The sequence below is a fragment of the Bos indicus x Bos taurus genome, chromosome 19 (genome assembly GCF_003369695.1).
Source record: "Bos indicus x Bos taurus breed Angus x Brahman F1 hybrid chromosome 19, Bos_hybrid_MaternalHap_v2.0, whole genome shotgun sequence".
Classification (NCBI taxonomy): Eukaryota; Metazoa; Chordata; class Mammalia; order Artiodactyla; family Bovidae; genus Bos; species Bos indicus x Bos taurus.
Genome location: NC_040094.1, coordinates 27,790,775 through 27,806,067, shown reverse-complemented (window position 1 = coordinate 27,806,067; position 15,293 = coordinate 27,790,775). Strand labels below are relative to the sequence as shown.

The 15,293-nt window shown below is 42.5% G+C and overlaps 1 long non-coding RNA gene and 3 pseudogenes across 4 annotated transcripts in view; 1 reads left to right on the top strand and 3 right to left on the bottom strand.

Moving 5' to 3' along the window:
• The window catches only part of LOC113878532, a 109,582-nt gene that overhangs the window by 35,602 nt on the left and 58,687 nt on the right, over nt 1–15,293 (top strand). The gene's annotated exons all lie outside the window — the stretch shown is intronic.
• Nucleotides 11,231–13,811, bottom strand: LOC113878531 (annotated as a pseudogene).
• On the bottom strand, nt 11,688–12,746 carry LOC113878528 (annotated as a pseudogene). The gene has a single exon (XR_003507009.1). The product of XR_003507009.1 is annotated as a CUE domain-containing protein 2 pseudogene (transcript).
• On the bottom strand, nt 11,688–12,766 carry LOC113878530 (annotated as a pseudogene). Its single transcript, XR_003507010.1, has one exon. The product of XR_003507010.1 is annotated as a CUE domain-containing protein 2 pseudogene (transcript).

Below are 15,293 nucleotides of genomic sequence, written 5' to 3'. Positions count from 1 at the left end.
AGATGGTGTTTCAAGGCATTGGAAATAGATGAGCTTTGCCAAGGATGGTTATGTGAAGAGAAGATGGCCATGGCCAGAATCCTGACCCAGGGGGCACTGCCTGCACCTGGTTGCTAAATAAGGAAGTAGCCTGGATGCCAGGACTCAATCTAGCCTCCTCCACCCAAAAGGGAGTGTCTAGAATATTTGATCAAATCAGGAAGTCTGCCCCTTCCCCATTTTTTTCCCTCCTCTAAGCTTTTTTTTTGGAAAAGACCCTGATGCTGGGAAAGATTGAAGGCAAAAGGAGTAGGGGGCTGCAGAAGATGAGATGGTTGGATGGCATTACCAACTTAATGGACGTGAGTTTGAGCAAACTCTGGGAGATTGTGAAGGACAGGGAAGCTTGGCATGCTGCAGTCCATGGGGTCACAGAGTCAGACACAACTTAGCGACTGAACTACAAGCTTTTTCTTCTGTGAGGTTTAGGGGCTCTGAGTCACCCGAAGGACTCGTTTATCTATTGCTCTGCTCCCAGTGCCAGGTTTCTGGGAATTTGACCTCCCCCAATCCTCAGGTTCATACCCTTTTCTTGGGTGAGGTTGATTGCTTTAGAGATAAGTACCTGACTGTGGCTGGCCAATCCTTCCCAGGAATTTGGAAGGCTGAGACTTCAGCTCAGACTGATGAGATAAACAGGACTTCCGGTGTCTCTAGAAGCATCTAGTCCCTGATTCCTGACTCTTTTGAGCCTGTTTTTGAGGACCAGCCAGATCTCTGCCCTTGAGTTCTGTGACTAACTCCAGGTCCTTAAAATACAATTTCCTTCACAAATGTAAGCTGGTTTAAGTGGATTTGTATGACCCATATTCAAAATACTTCTACTCTATGACTCTCAGGAAACACTGTTTAAATTCCTGTTTATAAGCATAAAAACTCTCTGACATTAGTCATAAAATTGTTTTTTTTTTTTTTCTTTCTGGAGAAAAAGATGGAGATGACAGACTACATATTAAACAAATAACCACAAAGTTCTACCCTCCTTGCAAAAGATAAATGTCCTAACAAAGGAAGAACTTTGTTGCAGAATTCCTACTTGAGCTCTTTGAATATAAATCCTGTTCAGCTTTGCTTACTTAAACTTTATTGTTGCTATTCAAGAATGAGAGGGAGTTTTCCTTGAACTTGCCCCGCCCCGCTACCCCCCACCCCCCGTCTTCAGTAACAGAACAGTTATGGATAGATGTTCACACGTGGAGTTAGGTGGCTATCACCGCTATCATTTCTGTCTGTTTGAAGAATTTACCTGCTTGTTCCTCCTGAGTCTGGGGGCAATCTTCAGGAAGGTGGAGCCTCAAAAATACTTGAAAGGGTTGGGGGAAAAAATGTATCTCAACAGTGAGGGTTAAAACTTGTGTGGAAATTGTTGAGTGTCTCTTAGTTCTGATTTGTTGTTATTGTTCAGTCACTAAGTTGTGTCTGACTCTCTGCGACCTCATGGATGGCAGCACGCCAGGCTTCCCTGTCCTCCACTATCTCTGGGAGTTTGCTCAAATTCATGTCCATTGAGTCAGTGATGCTATCTTACTATCTCATCCTCGGCAGCACCCTACTCCTTTGCCTTCAGTCTTTCCTAGCATCAGTCTTTCTCAATTAGTTGGGTCTTCATAACAGGTAGCCAAAGTATTGGAACTTCAGCTTCAGCATCAGTCCTTCCAATGAATATTCAGGGTTGATTTCCTTTTGGATTGACTAATTTGATCTCCTTGCCAGGGACTCTCAAGAGTCTTCTCCAGCACCACAGCTCAAAAGCATCAGTTCTTTGGCACTCAGCTTTCTTTACGGTCCAGCTCACATCCATACATAACTATTGGAAAAACTATATAGCTTTGACTATATGGACCTTTGTTGGCAAAGTGATGTCTTTGCTTTTTAAGATGCTCTCTAGGTTTGTCATAACTTTCCTTCCAAGGAGCAAACATTTTCAAAGAAAATAATGTTGGAGTATAATTTTAATGACATGAAAATATGGTAATGATATATTAAGTGAAATACATAAGTTCAAAATGATATGTTCTCATTGTGTTGCAATTTGTCTGTGCAAGTGATGAAAACTCAACTAAAAGTGACTTCAGAGAAAGAAATGTATTGATTCATAGTACTAGAAAGTCAGGGCACATAATACCCCAGGCAGATTGGATCTGGGCACTCACGTCATCATGAGTAATCTATTTCCATCTCTTAATTCTTATTTTGTGTTGGTTTTACTTTCACATAGACTCTCCTTGAGAGCTGTTAAAGAGGATGTATTAGTTAGTTTTCTCCAGATAAACAGAGCCAAGGGGACCCAGAAAGCTGATGGTGTAATTCAAAGGCTGACAGCCAGAGAGCTGACAGTGTAGATTCTAGGCTGAGTCTGAAGGCCCAAGAATCCGAACTGCTGAGAGCAAAAGATTGAAGTCCCGACTCAAAGGATCAGGTGGAATGTGAATGCAGCCTTCCTCCACCATTTTGTTCTACGGGGCTCTCAGTGGATTTGAGGAGCCCCACCCACACTGGGGAGGGCCGTCTTCTTTCCTCAGTCCATGAATTCAAAAGCTAATCTCCTCTTGGAACACCTTCAGGCACACCCAGAAATAATTTGTAGCCAGCTTTCTGGGCACCCCTGTGGCCCAATCCAGTTGACACATAAAATGAACCATCACAAGTCCACCCCCTGTTAAGCTGAGGCTCATATGTATCTTCTTAAACCATACTAATCTCCAAGTAAAGAATAACAAAGGTTTAATTCTGCCTGCCACAATACAACTGAAAATGCACTAGCCCCTTCCTCAGAAGAGGAGGTAAAGCCCCTGAGTGATGTTTACTCTCCTTATTATCCTATAACTTAAACAGTATGATGTAGAATTAACAATACTTAAATACTATGATCTCAAGTCAGTACATCTTATGTTGCATGATAAGGAAATAAGAGAGGAAAGGAAAGATAACTCACACACAATCATAACAAAATAAGAAGGAAACCTCTATGAGTTAACATTCCTCATTTCTCTGACTAGCCATGTGGCTGGTATTGATAACTACCTTCTACTCACTGAATTTTTGTTGGGTTTATTTCCCACCTTCTGGTGGGCAAGAGTCTTACCAAGTGTAGAGTAGTTGCTACTTCTTGCTCACTAGTGCTCTAGTCATTAGTCTGATTAGAATAATGTCAGTGTAGTGCACCAGAGTGATAGCTTGTGGAAAGGAAGTGTGTGAAGTGTTAGTCGCTCAGTTGTATCCGACTCTTTGCAAACCCATGGACTGTAGCTTGGCAGGCTCTTCTGTCCATGGGATACCAGGCAAGAATACTGGAGTGAGTTGCCATAAAGGGATAAAATCCCTTTCTCTAGGGGATTTTTCCAACCCCGGGATTGAACCTGGGTCTCCTACATTGCCGGCAGATTCTTTATGTCTGAGTCACTAGGGAAGCCCCAGGGAAAGGTGATCAAGATTCCTGTGAACTAAATTATGACATCAGGCTAGAGAGGTGAAATATCCCTGAGGTAGGACAATAAAGGTCTATTACTGGCAGTGCCACCTAAAGCAGACTGCTTGATGAGGTGAAGAAAAAGGCATTTGCCAGATGAGTAGCTGCAGGTGAGGTGCCAGGAGATGTGTTACTTTGCTCAAAGAAACCACCTCTGGTACGGTAGCTACTATCAGAGTTATCACCTGGTTAAGCTTATGATAATCCACTGTTACTCTCCAGGACCCATCTGTCTTCTGCACAGACCAGAAAGGCAGGTTGAATGGGGATGTGGTGGGAATCAACACCCCTTTATCCTTGACGTCCTTGATGGTGGCACTGATCTCTGTGATGCCTCCAGGAATGCAGTATTGCTTTTGGTTTACTACCTTCCTAAATAGAGGCAACTCTGGGGGCTTCCACGTGGCCTTTTCCACCATACTAGCTAGCATTTCACAGTTTCAGGGAACCAGTGAGGGGATTCTGCTAGCTTCTGAGCATACTTATTACAATTAAGCATTCTGGAACTGAGGAAATAACTGCAAGATGGGTTGAAGGGCCCCTGAACCTCTATGAGACAGACCTGAGTTAAAACTCCATTGATCTGTCTTACATTAGGCTCTCCTCTGACTGGTGGGTTCATAATGACATTTTGGGTCTCCTGGAATTAATTTCAGTTCAGAGCCAATGCCCCAAAGTCTTGAAAGGTCTGATTGTTTCCTTTCCACCAATGCACAGTTACTCTGGTAAAAGCTATAGGTCCCCTTAGGGGAAGGCTGGGAGAAAGATCAATAGTATAAATTTTGGGTAGCATACCAGGGTCTTTCCTCAAGGGGACTGGCCTCCCCTTCATTCAAGGGGTTCTGGGTCTGTAAACTGGCTCAAGTCTGGGAATTGACTGTTGAACCATTATTCAAGTTACATTTTGTTCACTTGACCTGGAATTCTTTTGCTTACACAGATCAAGTTTAATAGGCTTCCTATCTGTTTCACTTCTGGAACACCATCATCAACCATCCAACTAGGTCTGATGAATACTTCTGATTACTACTTTGACTGATTAGTCTGATTAATTAGTCTGATGAATACTTCTGATTACTACTTTGACTCTGCTATCCATTATGATAATCAAGCCCATCTTGCCTGTGGGCAGTTGCGTGCTACCACCTGGCCTTCACCATCCTGGAATCCAGTTACTTCTGTCGCCTTTTGTTGTTGTCGTTTAGTCACTAAGTCGTGTCTGACTCTTATGTAACCCCCTGGATTGTAACCCGCCAGGCTCCTCTGTCCATGGGATTTCCCAGGCAAAAATACTGGAGTGGGTTGCCATTTCCTTCTTGAGGGGATCTTCCTGACTCAGGGATTGATGCTGGGTCTCCTATTCCCATCGCCTTTAGGTTTTCCGGTTCATTGGCTGCAGTTCCCACTGGGAGGTCTGGCCTATAGGGAAGAGCAATCTCAGAGCTCCTCCAGGCTCTGAGGAGGCTCCCCTCACAAGTTTACTTCTCACAGTAGCAGTGGTGTTGTCTTCCAGGCCCTCCCAGGTGGGTAAGCCATAAATGACAGATGCCCTGTAATATTCCCATCTCCCTAATCCTTTGAATCCTTTCCTCCACATTTAACCAAGGTGGGTTCAGCATTTCCAGTTCACTCACTGCGCCATCCCCCCACCCCTTTTGGCCCATGTTTCAGCCAATCAACCTAACTGTCAGAGCCCTTTCTAACTTCCCAAGCTGTAGACTAAATGCAGAATCTCTGCTTAATGAGCCCATAGCAATAAATTTGGCCTGATCAATTTTATGTTCCTTCCATTATCATCTCACACTCTTATTATCCATTCCTACATGGTCCCCAGATTTTTATCTGTATAGATTAGGGAATCTTAAATTATATATTGTTGTAAATTATATGTGAATATGAATACTAGAAAGAGATTTATTATAAGGTGCTGGCCCATGTGATTATGGAGGCTGAGAAGTCCCATAATCTCCCATCTGTAAGCTGGAGACCAAAGAGAGCTGATGGTGCATCAAAGGCCATAGAGCTGGAGAGCTGATGGCATAGGTTCTAGTCTGAGTTTGAAGGCTTAGGGACTAGGAGTGCTTGAGGACAATTTAAATAGTCAGGCAAAGTGCAGCCTCTTCACACCTTTTTGTTTTAGTCAGCCCTCAGTGGGTTGGATAAGGCTACCCACATTGGGGAAGGCCTTCTGCTTTACTCAGCCCACTCATTCAAATGCTAGTCTCTTCTGGAAACATCTTCACAGACCACCCAGAAATAAGGTTCAACCAGCTACCTGGGCATCCAGTGCCTAGTCAATTTGATATAAAACATTAATCATCACAGAAGGCTAGTAGCAGCTCTGGGATGGTGTTTTATCAATTTAATAACCTAATAAGAAAAGAGTCTTTCCTTTCAAATCATTCCAGTAACAATCCCAGTGCTGAATCTCTTTGGCCAGGCTTGGATTGTGTGCTCCTCTCTTCTAAACTATTATTACATAATAGTACAATTTATGGAGTACTAATTATGTGTCAAATCATAAATCTAAGTCTGAGTTTTCTATGGTTAGATGTGTAACCTTGGACAATTTAGACTTCCCAAGCTTGAAAAGGCACTTAATCAGTGTCCTCTGTATTATTTTACTTAATCCTTGACAACCCCAATAAAATAGATTCTATCATCATCCTCATTTAAGTGATGAAGAAACTAAAGCCCAGGCAAGTTAAGTATATTATTCACGACAAAAGAATTAGCAAATGGTAAGTCCACTTGTATGGGTTGAAAATGTGATTGGAAGCAAGTTCCCTGCAAAAGAATCAGATGCTGCTTCTGACATTGAAGGTAAGAGTTAAAAACAAAATAAAAAACACACCAAAACAACCACACAGGTTACAGGGGTAAAAATACTTAAAAAATCTCTCACTAATATATTCCTAAAGATAAGAGAATATATCGAATTCATGTTGTAAGAACATGTATGCATGCTCACTCAGTCATGTCCAACTCTTTGTGACCCCAATGGACTATAGCCCACCAGGCTCCTCTGATGGAATTTTCCTGGCAAGAATACTGGAGTGGATTGCCATTTCCTTCTCCGGGGGATCTTCCTGATCCAGGGATCAAACTCGAGTCGCCTGTGTCTCCTGAATTGGCAGGCAGATTCTTTACCACTGAACCACCTGGGAGGCCTGTTGTAAGAACAGGATTATATAATTTATAAATATTAAGAGAATAAAAAAGAGCCTTAAAAATTAAGGCAGGATAGTAGACCTGAGAAAAGTAATAGAAGAGTTGGAAGATAAACTTGAAAAAATCCTGAAGAAGATGAAGAGATGGATAGGAGAGAAAAGATGAGAATATCAGAATATAAGCCTGGACGGTTCAATATCTGAATAATAGGAGCTCTAGACAGAACAGAGAACATTTAAAGGAGGTAGTCATCAACAAAAGTGAAAGTGAAAGTTGCTCAGTCGTGTCCAACTCTTTCCGACTGTGTAGTCCATGGAATTCTCCAGGCCAGAATACTGGAGTGGGTAGCCTTTCCCTTCTCCACGGGATCTTCCCAACCCGGGGATCACACTCAGGTCTCCCACATTGCAGGCAGATTCTTTACTGTCTGAGCCATCAATAGAACAGTACAGAAAAATTTACCAAGCTCGAGGACATGAGTTTCCAGACTGAAGGGTCCTTCGAATGCCCAGAAAAAAGGATGAAAAGAGTCCCACCCAGCCAGACACATCATCATGAAATTTCAGGATACAGGGCCAAAGAGATTTAAAAATCTTTGAGAGAGAAAAAGAGATGGAGATCAGGAATTAGGTTTGACTTTTCATACTTCGGTGAATAACACTGGAAGCAGCAGAGCAATGCCTTCAAAGTACTGAAGCAGGGACTACCCTGGTGGTCCAGGAGTTAAGAATCCACCTTCCAATACAGGGGACTTGGGTTCAATCCCTGGTTGGGGAACTAGGATCCCACATGCTGAAGGGCTACTGAGCCCACACACTGCAACTAGAGAAAACACATTCACCACAATGAAGACCCAGCTCAGCTAAAAAAATAAAGCAAATCTTTAAAAAATATTGAAGCAGAATGTTTTCCAATCTAGAATTCTCCACTTAACTAAATTATCAGTCAAATTTGAGGGTAAATAAAGACATTTTCAGATAGGCAAGATTTCAAGGATGCATTTCCCTCCCATGCATGCTTTCTGAAGAAGCTACTGGAAACTGTGCTTTTTGAACAAGAGAATAAACTAAGGAAGGCGTGCATACATGCTCAGTCACTCAGTCATGTTCAACTCTGTGTGACCCCATGGACTGTAGCCCGCCAGGCTCCTCTGTCCATGGGATTCTCCAGGCAAGTATACTAGAGTAGTTTGCCATTTCCTCCTCCAGCATGGAATACCGTAAATAGGAATCTGACACAGGAGAAAGGTGAAAGGAATCTGAGGATGACGGGCGATCTGAGGACAGCTGTGCGCTAGATTCGGAAGGAAACAGACTGAAGCAGTACAACCCCAGAGAGAGACAAAATGGTGGAGGGCCGCCGCCACCATTGCCCCCTATCCTACTCTCATACAGACTTTTAAATCAAGGACAAAATGCCCAGAGAGTCTGGCCCAAATTTTTCTCTGAACTTCATCAATCCGCTGATCACTCTTGCATGCCCTGCTGCCTGACCTGCTGTGGATAGTGTCTAGAAATGCTCTGCTTTGACCTCTTGGAAGAATTGGAGGGTAAGTCCTGGTGAACAGAAGATACAGAACAGCCTTTCCTTCTGACTGTGTCCTGGCTGAACACCTAAACACTGGCCCATGCTGTGGCACTGCCTCATGTCTCAACGATGCTGAGCCCCATGCCCAGTGTTACTCATCGTCTTACTCAATGATTTTCCTATAAAAGTCTCTTGTAAATGCTCAAGGAAGCTGAAGCCCAGACAATGACCCAGAGACAGTTGAGTTCATCTCCTTCAACATTTGCAGCATCACCCTTTCCTTACCCTCCTTCACTGGTGCTTGCTACTCAGATTTTCAAAACTAAGTCATGTTTAGGGAAAAATGTCTAGGTGGAAAAATGAAGAGAAAAAATGATCAATGCAGAAGTCATCACAGTGTTTCGTGCTGGGAGGTAGAGAAGAGGCTGTAATTGAGGAGTAAACAGAGAGTTTGGAAAGACAGGCTTTGTTTTATATCTCAAACTTAGTGGATGGTTGTTTACACTATAATTATATTTAGGTTGCATGAATGATTTTATCCCTCCTTTTATTTGATGATGCATTTCACAACAAACCGTTGAAAAAATCAGGTGCTGTTAATAAATAAGGAAATGAGTGGGGACAAGCACAACTAAGAGATATTCATCAAACTCTTTGAAAAATGAAAACATCTGCAAAGAGAAAAGATAGGAGGGGACATTTGTGTCTGGCTAGTTCTATTACAGGGAACAGAGACCTGCTTAATTCATTAAAAAAAAATTTACTGAAGTATAGTTGATTTACATTGTTGTGTTAATTTTTGCTATACAGCAAATTGATTCAGTTATATATATATATGTTTTTTTCATGTTCTTTTCCATTATGGTTTATCACATATAGTTCTCTGTGCTATACTTTAGGACCATTCTCTATATAATAGTTTGCATCTGCTAATCCCAAACACCCAATCCATCCCTCCCTGCTTAATTTAACTCAAGAAAGGAGTGGGGGTTGTTTTGAGTCTACCTGTGGAATGATCTAGAATGATAAAACTCAGGAATTTTTTCACTCTCCTTATAGGCATCTCTGTGTCCTTGATTGTCTACTCTGTTCCCTATTGGCTACATAGTAAACCTCCCCCAAATTCTTTAACTTAAAACAACAATAGCCATTTATTTATTGGCTCATGATACTATGATTTAGGAAGGGATTGGCAGGGACAGCTCATCCTTGCTCTGTCAGGTGTTGGCTGGGTCAGCTTGACTGGGGCTGGAGGATGATGCTGGCTTCACTGACAAGTGTGGCTTCTCAGCTAAGGTGTCTAGAGTAGCTGGGAGCTGGCTGGACCAGTCTCTCCAGCAGGGCTTCTTTACATGGTGACTCAAGGCTCCAAGAGGAATAAAGCAGTCAGGCGCCTTCAGCTCTAGGTCCAGAGCTGGCACTGTGTCACTTCTGCTGCATATCTTTGGCCAAAGCAAGTTCATATCAGAGAGGAGAAATAGACTTCACCTCCTGATGGGGGAAGTGGCATGTGCTTACAGAGATGGAAAGAATACTTGGCTGCTGTTTTTCTAACAGTGCTATGTAGCATTCTCCCACCACATAATTTTGATTTGCATATAATTTTAGTTTGTTGAGACTTTTTATTTTGTTTCTGTTTTTGCCCTTGCAGCATGCAGCATCTTAGTTCTCCAACCAGGGATCCAACCTGCTGCCCTGCTGTAGAAGTACGGAGTCTTAACCACTGGACTATCAGGGAATTCCCTAGTTTGTCGTTGTGCTGGATTTCCCAGGTGGCTCAGATGGCCCTGGGTCAGGAATATCCCCTGGAAAAGGGAATGGCAACCCATTCCAGTATTCTTGCCTAGACGATCCCATGGACAATCCCTGGTGGGCTACAGTCCATGGGGTCACAAAGAGTTGAACGTGACTGAGCAACTTTCATTTTCTTTCACTTAACTCCAGCCATGTTTTTCTGTCACCTACAACTTTATTGCTAACTAGCAGTTTCTTTCTTTTTTAAGTAATCTTTTTAATTTTTCATACTTTATTCCTTATATTAATAGGTTAAGAAAGTGAAATCTTCCTAAGTACTGATTCATAGATAATGTTTATAAGTGGCACACAAAACATTCAGTTTCACAAAGAGTAGTATCCAGTGATCCCTTTAAATGCAATTTTAATCCTTACTTTAAGCTAAGAACAGGAATAATACAGTGAGCTAAATACACACAAAATTTGTATATCCTGAACTACAAAAGTGGTTTCCATAGCCACACATGGTTTTAGTCAAATACACATTTTCACAATAAATAAATACTAACAAATACGTTAGTGAAACCCCAAATGCTTACCTGCAATCAACTTTTTCAGCAATACCATTCCTGCTACTGAAAGCACTTTCAGAAGTTATAATCTGACCTGGGAAATGAGTTCTTTTAAAATCTGACAAATAGTGTATTATAAACCCCAAAGATTTTTAATCCAGTAAGTCTTCCAACACAGAAACATTCATAGGAAATTTTTAGTTTCTCAAAAAATAAAAAATTAAAATTAAATCACTCTTGTTATCTAAAGAAGAGTATTAAAACACATTATCTTAAGGCAAATAAACATTCCTACAAGAGACTGTATTTTCTAATATCATTTTCTCCTTAAAAGAAACACAAACCAGTTCACTATCTTTTAATAACTTACACTACTATAGTCTAAAAGCTTTAGAAATACATGAAACACATCTTAGCTATCAAAGTCAAAGGTGCCATTTAGATTTCACATATTAAACAGCTACAGTACAACCTACAATGGCACAATATAATTAATGGCTGCTGCTGCTGCTAAGTCACTTCAGTCATGTCCGACTCTGTGCAACCCCATAGACGGCAGCCCACCAGGCTCTCCCATCCCTGGGATTCTCCAGGCAAGAATACTGGAGTGGGTTGCCATTTCCTTCTCCATGCATGAAAGTGAAAAGTGAAAGTGAAGTCACTCAGTCGTGTCCGACTCTTATCGACCCCGTGGACTGCAGCCCTACCAGGCTCCTCCGTCCATGGGATTTTCCAGGCAAGAGTACTGGAGTGGGGTGCCATTGCCTTATATAAATATTAATTCATCGACATGGTCAAGAGTCAGAAGAAACTGAATGATTTGCAAACCAAGATACTTTGACTTACATGTGGTCATTAAAATCCAAAAAGTAATTCAAGTATGGTAATACAATGGCAGGCAATTAAAGGCTCATATATCATTCTAAAATTGAATATGTGAAAATAAAACCTGAAAACTTTGTGGTTCTCTGTTTTTCATTCACATGGTTAGGTATCAGGACCTTACTGTGGAAAATATAGTTACTAAGTATGGTTTCCCCAGAAGATAAGGAAGCTTCAGAAAGTACAATAGGTGTCAAGATCCATAGTTTGCTTCATCAAATGCTTTTCTAGCACGTTTCAAATTGCCATTCATAGTAAGCAAGTCTTTAACCCTAGAAAACTTTCTTGGATCCTTTTTTTTTTTTTTTCACCTTCCTGGGGCTACCTTTACTGTGCCTTGTGGCAGCTCCAAGAGGAGGTTAACACTGTAGAGCAAGGAAGTTGGGAAGGAAGGGGGACAGGAGTTAGGGCCAGCCCTGTGTGGTGTGTAGGGCTCCTCTGGGATCTGTGCCTAGATGGCTCGGGCAGAGTCTGGCAAGTGCCTCAGTGGAAGCGGTACTTTGTGGCCGGCTTGAGATTGATGTATGTGGCCTTCATCTCCTCAGCCTCAGGGTTCTGCACATCTTTGAATCGCTCCCCTTTGGTGCTCACTATCTGGTTGTCGATGTATCGGATCAGCTTCTTGGGAGCCTCCTTAGGAGCCATAGGACGGTGAATCTTCTGATCCTCTGCACTATCCATCATCATGTACTTCTGCAGGATGAAGGACTTCAGCTCATCTTTTTGGGGGCCTCTGAGACGCCTAGGCAGGTCCTGGTTGGGGCCATACCAGGCTGGAGGCCCCTGCTTCCCCTCTACCAGCATCTGCACAGCTTCTTCCAAGTCCCCTCGAGCTTTGGCCAATACCCACTGGGCCTGCTCCACTGAACAGGTGGGGAAAACCTCCAGGAGTATGTCCACCCCTGGCAGCAGCTCTTCCTCAGGGCCGGCTGCCTCATCTTGGGTGTCCCCAGCAGAAGACATCATCTCTTCTTTGAGCTTTTCAGGCCGCTACAGGGGCTCTTTGTTCCTGGCGCCACTCAACTGCCCTGAGAGCTTCTGGATCATGTCCCCTATTGTACCCCTGGGGATGTGGGCGAAGCCAGGCACATAGGCCTCCATCATCTCAGTGAAGGCTTCCATGTCGAAATTCTCCTCTGATGGGCCTGAGGGGCCCAGGTCCCCAAGAACCCCAAGCACATAGGAAAAGATGACGTCATCCAAGCCACTGAGGTCAGCCTCTGGGAGGTGCGTCTGGACAAAGGCAAGAAGGGCTGCACGGACAATCCTCTCCAGCTCCATGCTCTCTCCTCTGCTGCTCCGTCGGGCGTCGCTGGCGACTTGTCCTGCGCTGTGCAGCTCGAATGCCCCCAGCCCCACCAAGGAGATCAAAGGCCTCTTGGATCCTTTTGAATAAAGAAGATGATATCTTCAACTTGTACCTGACCATGATTTCCTCTAATTGACTTTGCCTTATGAGTCATTTCAGTGATGAACTCTGACAAGGTCTTCAAGAATATCTACTGATTCAGTATAAGGATTCTGGTCATCTCCAAACCCATACATCATACACCTTAATTCTTTAGAAAAAAGTCTCTTTCTTTTACCCTGTCCATCTTCTGTACTTCCTCTAATTTCTTCACTTTCTTCCTCAAAGGCAGGATTCTCTTCTTCACCCACCATCCCACCAGCCAGCCACATCCGCAGCGTACCCACCTCCCTCGGAGCTAGCAGTTTCTTTTTATGCTTTTAGGTTCAAATTCCTAAGAACTGATTGGTTCAGTTCATCTTTTTCACCTTATGCCACTGGTCAAAGCCTATTTTTTTCCTAAAGTTTTTAGTTGAAAAATGTTCAGCTTTTGGAATAGTCACACATATAGTACATTGAAAGTCTATAGACCTTTTCTTAGAGTCAACTGATTTTATCATTCGCTACATTTGCTGGATCACATTTTCTTTCTCCATGTATATATGTATGCAGTTAGTTGAAGATATCAAATACTTTGGTATACATCTCCTGAGATTGAGGGCATTCTCCTGCATAACCACAGTCAAACAGTCACACTCAAGAAGTTTAGCAATTATATACAACTGTAATCTAATCTGCTACTCAGATTCATATTTCCACAATTGACATATGATTTTTTTGGATCCAGTATTCAAATAATGAGCACACACAGAAATTAGTTTTCATGTCTCCCTAATGTCCTTTAATTTCAGACAAGTTCTCTGGATATTTTTCATCTTTTGTGACATTGACTTTCTGGAGAGGCTAGGCCAGCTGTTTTGCACAGTTTCTTTCCATTTGATTTGCTTGATTATTTCCTCTTGATTAGATTCAGCTTAAACTTTTTTGGTAAGAATACTATATAGGTAGGATTTCTCTAGTGGTCCAGTGGCTAAGACTCCGTGCTCCCAATGCAGGGGGCCCGGGTTCAGTCCCTGGTATGGGAATTAAGAGTTCACACGCTGCAACTAAAGATCCCACATGCCACAAGGAAGATGGAAGATCCTGCAAGCTGCAACTAAGACTTGGTGCAGCCAAAATTAATTAATTAACTAAAAAAAAAAAATACTACCTAGGTGATGCGTGGCTAACCTGTTGATTGGCTGCTTTTAGACAATTCCTGGCCAGTTGCCTATTTGTACTCACTCGCATCCCCCTTCCCTTGTCCCCTTCCCCATCACTCCTCAGGCTCCTTAGCCCAGAGCCTTCTAGGTAAGTTTGGCCAAGAGAAGACAGATGGTTGGAGAACAGGAGGAGGGAAAAGGCTGGGATAGTTCCCCCTCTTTCTCTCTTCCTGTGAGGTCCTTGACTGTGGCTACTTCTCTCCCAAGAAGTCTCCTCTCCCCAACAAACAGACCCTGCCTCTGTGATTCCAGCTCCCTGGAAATCCCCCTCCTTGGTTCTGGCTCCTTCTGACTGGCCCCAAACTCTGTGCTCTGATAAAACCTCCTTTTCCTGCTGTCCCTTCTGCCTAGAGCAGCAGTTGTTTCTGGCCAGTTGCTAACCTTCAGTCTCCTCACCATCCTGTGTTTGGCTTCTCAGCTTTTCCATTTCCTGTGGAACCAATTTCCTTTATTTGGTTTGAAAAACCCAGGGTGGTGTCTGCTTTCCTGACTAAACCCTGACTAATACAGGGAGGGTGTCTAATCCTGGTGACCTGTGGGATGGAGTTATGTGGTATAAACTAAGCATTAGAGGCAGGGGCTATAAGAGGGGAAATTGTTTTAGAAGGAGGAGTATGCACTGTAGGTCTCCTCCCTGGTTACACGGAAAGGAAGTGTACAAAAATGTAACATCGCTGGGTGGTATAATTTTGGGTGATTTTCATATTATTTTTTCTTCTCTTTTGTTTATCCACATTACCTACATTTTCTGCAATGGATATGAATTGTTTGGGCATGAAGGAAAAAATCTAGCATGCCATATTTAGTAAGTAAATGAGAGAATGGTACACATGTACAATAAGCTATATCAGAGGATATGGAAGTGGCTAACCCCCATAAGAGTACTTTGGCTCCCAAATATTTCTTCCAGCTTTACTGAAATATAATTGATAAATAAAATTTTAATATTAATAGGTTTAAAGTGTACACTGTAATGATTTGATTATGCATGTATGTTGTGAAGTGATTCCCATGATTGAGTTAACACATCCATCATCTCACATATTTATCATTTATTTATTTATCTGGGAAAAGGAGAAGGGAACAGCAGAGGATGAGATGGTTAGATAGCATCACCAACTCAATGGACATGAATTTGAGCAAACTCTGTGGATAGTGGAGGACAGAGGAGCCTGGTGTGCTGCAGTCCATGGGGTCACAAAGAGTCAGACATGACTGAGCTGCTCAACAACAACAAATTTATTTTGGTGCAAACACTAAAGTTCTATTCTCTTAATAAATTTCAATCA